General features: G+C 34.3%; 1 long non-coding RNA gene across 1 annotated transcript; it reads left to right on the top strand.

Annotated features, from left to right (window-relative positions):
• Positions 1-596: 596 nt before the first annotated feature.
• LOC136806844 (uncharacterized) lies at positions 597-1,778 on the top strand. Its single transcript, XR_010846616.1, has 3 exons — positions 597-865; positions 1,055-1,152; positions 1,492-1,778. It is a non-coding gene; the product is annotated as an uncharacterized lncRNA (long non-coding RNA).
• Positions 1,779-4,306: the final 2,528 nt, after the last annotated feature.

Raw genomic sequence — 4,306 nt, 5'->3', positions numbered from 1 at the left:
AAGGAACCCTGACAAACGGCACGTCTCCGTACCCAATTTTGCCTGAGTGCCTCCCCCGGGGCACAGTTAGCTGTCTAGTACACGCTTTTTTTATAAGAATGGTGTAAATCCATTTCATCATGGATATTCTTATCTTTTTCCCAGCCGGCACACAACGTTTTCAAAACGTTTTTTTTAGGCTTAAATTACGTTGTGAAAAAACGCGTTGCCAAAAAACGTTTTATAAACGTTTTTTCAACGTTGTAGAGAAAACGCGTTATTTCATAACGTTTATAAAACGTTGTTGAAACGTTAAAATCCAAACGTTTTTCAAAGGTTTTGCTAACAACGTTTAAGAAACGATTTTGCTAAACTTGATTTAAACGTGATTTTGATCAACGTTTTTTAAACGTCTATAAAACGTTTTTTTGTGACGAAAGTGTAGTGCCCAAGATTTATATTTGAAATATATAAATATAACTTCATCGACTCTTCTCAGCTTTTATCCCAAGAAAATTTCTGAGACTTTATCTACCTGCTTTGAGATATAGCAGAGATATTCTATATATATTTTTCTCTTTTACTTTATTGACTTCTCTTTAAGTTTTAAAAATATATTTTAATAAAACGCCCACTCCCTGTTTGAATACCTCGTAAGATCGCCCACCCGTAGAATATAAACTTGTAATAGAAACACCCACTCGCCGCCCCCATCGTCCGCCGAATTAACAATGGAATGACTTCTTTTCTGGACAGCTTTCGAACGTTCGAACGTTCGAACGTTCGAATTCGAAATCACTTGTAGTTCAAAAGAAAAATCAAACAAAGTTGGATGTTTCAGGCACGAAGACTGGAAGAAGCTGGTTCTTTTACAAAAATAGATAATGTAAGTAGTTTACATTAAACTGAAAATGCTTTTGATATTTAAGTTAATTCTTAAAGGCTTTATCGGTGTAGCTTATTTCAGGTTTCAATTTCTGATGATATTTATTTTTGAGAGCAAACCTTGGAAAAATTAAATAATCTACGGTAAACTTTATGTTAAAACTTTTTATTTTAACTTCTTTTCCCTCAGATTCAAGCTGGAGTGTATTATTGGTTTCCTTATTGCGACTATCCTCAGCTGACTTTGTGTGGTCGCCAGCAGAAAGTACCGAAAATATGCTAGTAAAGGTAGGTGAAATGTAACAAGACTTTAATAATATCTTTCCAAAATTATGCTAATTTCTTGTTCATACCCCTGCATCACTGAGTGAGCTTGGTATATACTTCAAACTAATGAAATTTGACTTGGAAACACCCCTGTCTCAACGACAATAATTTAGCAAAGTCCCTTATAGAATACATTTCGTGAAACATAAAGTTTGGCCATGAAATTTAAGAAGTTTTTTCTTTATCCTTCTAGAGCATTCTTTTTCCCGTGGAAAGAAAACATAGTTTTTTCAACGTCTCAACAACTGCAGCTAAAAAATCTTTAAACATCAAATTACTATTCGTCTTTTATTTTTTCAGGATCGCAAATGTGTGAAGGAGACCAAAGAAATCGCAATCAAGATATCGTTTTTTAACACTTCGAATAGCAATCATACTGGAAACGTTTGGAATGGTTATCACAAAGATGCCAGAAAGGAAGGACGGAAGAGAGAAAGAACATTAAATTTTTGATTTCATTGCGTTTAATTTATACTGATTGTAGATTATCATACCCAGAAAATTATATAGAAAACAGCATTCAAAGAAAATTCAAATGTGTGTACGGTCTTTCTCATAATAGTGCAATGAATAGGAATTATTTTGGCAAAGAACGTGTGTTAAAACTAATCTAAAATAACTTTTTAAGACGTTTTTAAGACGTCTCAGAAACGTACCATACCGAAATTAATAAAATTAGAACGTCTCGGAAACGTCCTAGAGACGTCCATAATTAGTTCCAAAAAGACGTCTTTCAAGTGGCTAGAAGAAAACGTAGAAAGGTCTTGGTGTACGGTCATGCTCTTGATGTGCTAACGTGTCTTTTAAAAAAGGGCGTTTGAAATTTTTTGCTCAATCTTTTTGCTTGGCTATTGGTTTTTTGATTTTATGTTGCTTTTTGGCTTGGTTTATTGATTTCTTTTTCTGGTTTAGTTGTTATTATGAGTCAAAAGACAAGAAGCTCAACTGAACTTGCTAAGATGATAGAAGAAATATTAGACAACAAACTTGAAAACTTGGCCTCGAAGGATGATGTTGCTGAGATCAAAGGCATCTTTAACAAGATTAATGAGAACATTTTGTATCAGGATAAGAAGATTGCCTCACTTGAAAAAAGAGTCTGTGGATCACGAGGAGAGAATTTCATTCCTTGAACAAAATTTGCTTATCCTTCAGGACAAAAAATGCTGTTTTGAGTAGCACAGTAGACTTTTGACTAAAAAAAGTGACGATCAAGAGCAGTATTCACGTAGGAGTTGTTTAAGGATCAATGGAATCGAGAAAAGGGAAAACGAATCTAGTGCTGATTGTGTGAAAAAGGTAATCGAAGTTTGTAAGGACATGGATGTTGCTATTGAACCCAAAGACATTGACAGAGCTCACCGTGTAGGCAAAGAACGCAGTACTATGATAGTCAAACTTTATTCTTTTGATAAACGTACATCGATCTTACAAGGCCAGAAAAAAAGCAAAAAATAACATCAAAATTTACTTGGATTTAACAAAAAAAGCGGTTTAAATTATTGGATGAAGCTAAAGAGTTTATCACTAAGGACTGCAACGTTGATTTTGTTTTTGCGGACATCAATTGCAACACTGTTGCGAGATTGAAGTCAAACCAATACAATTTTTTTGACAATATTGATTCGTTCAAGAGTAAGATCTTGAAAACATAGAGTTTTTTTTTTCTGTTGTGATTTTGTTTTTCGTCAAACTTTACATTGTTTCTCTCATAACATTTTTTTTAAACCATCTGCCGTTTTTGCATTTTATATAATGCCCTTTTTCTACACTGAAAGTGATTATTAATTGCTTTTCTTTTTGTCTTTTTATCACCTGCAATTTGATTACGGGTGTGATTACCATTACATTTGTGTTTGAGTATTTTCTACCTAATTACTTTTATCAACTGTTTTTTTCTATAATGTTTTGTCTTACCTTTTTTACTATTTTATGTGTATGTTGGAGCAGAGATTTGGGAAAAGAGGATAAGAAACGCCGCTGCCGCTCGCTGTTTTCCTATTCTTTCCCTTTGAATTCGGCACCCTTTGAAGAAGCAAGGCTGTAGAATAGTTGAGCAAGAAGGAAGGCCGAAACAAAATGGCGTTACGTACAGGTTAACCAATGTTCAAGAAAAAAGTCCTTGAATAAAGCTTTCCAGTGAGTTCTTTGTGAAAAAGAGACTGGGGAGTGAATCTTTGATCTTCTGGGGGTTTCCCCTGAGAAAATCGAGGAAAATCATTCTATATTCTGGGAGTAAAGATGGCGGACATGAGGCATGCTTGAAATTTTGAAAATTTGGGACCAATTTCTTTCTGGCTTGTATTGCTCTGAATGAATTTTTTGTGTTGCAGACATAATTTTTATGGGTAGTAGGAAGGTTGATTGTGACCACCTATGCCTTAGTTTTCCTGGGCACTCTCTAAAACTTCTTGGCATTTTGATTTAAGATGGGCAAAATCGATTGATAATTTTGTTGTTTTTTTCAACTTTTAGATGAAAAAAATAATGTAATCTTAGAAAAACTTCCTCCATGGTAATGGACTTGAGATTCAGTAAGTATACTTGATTTCCTCTGTGGTACTTTTAGCTTTATCTAGGGAAACCATTGACTTTTGGGTTGGAAATTTCAAGTTTCGGCTAACAAAAACATTGTAAAGTTCAAATAACCTCAACATGTGATATTTATAAACTCTGACTATTGATGGGCCATGACCGGTCAGTGGATTGACTCACAAGGCTTGGACAATTTTGCAGCCAAAACATAATTTCATTGGTGAACTTTACAGTCTGTGTTAGGGTAATTCATGCAGATTATTGCTTATACAAAAACGAAAAAGCCCTAGTTTTACAGTAGATTTTCATTTTATATATTTTCAGGGCTAGTTATCGTCATTTTCTCTATGAAATATTGTTTATAACAACACTACCCAGAAAAACCATTCCACAGAAAGTTAAGTATGGGCCATTGGCCATCCAAGCACTGGTGCAGTGAAGTAAAGATTGACTCAGGATGACTCAACATTTTTGCATTTTGACCGTCACGTTAAGGCATGGAAAAGTCTGCTAAAAAACGAAATTAAACCTGCAGAACCTATATTACGTGCATTATTTAGTTTGACCTAAACAGAATGGA

The sequence above is a fragment of the Clytia hemisphaerica genome, unplaced genomic scaffold (assembly GCF_902728285.1).
Source record: "Clytia hemisphaerica strain Z4C2 unplaced genomic scaffold, Clytia hemisphaerica genome assembly, whole genome shotgun sequence".
Lineage (NCBI taxonomy): Eukaryota > Metazoa > Cnidaria > Hydrozoa > Leptothecata > Clytiidae > Clytia > Clytia hemisphaerica.
This window is presented reverse-complemented; position numbering and strand designations above follow the sequence as displayed.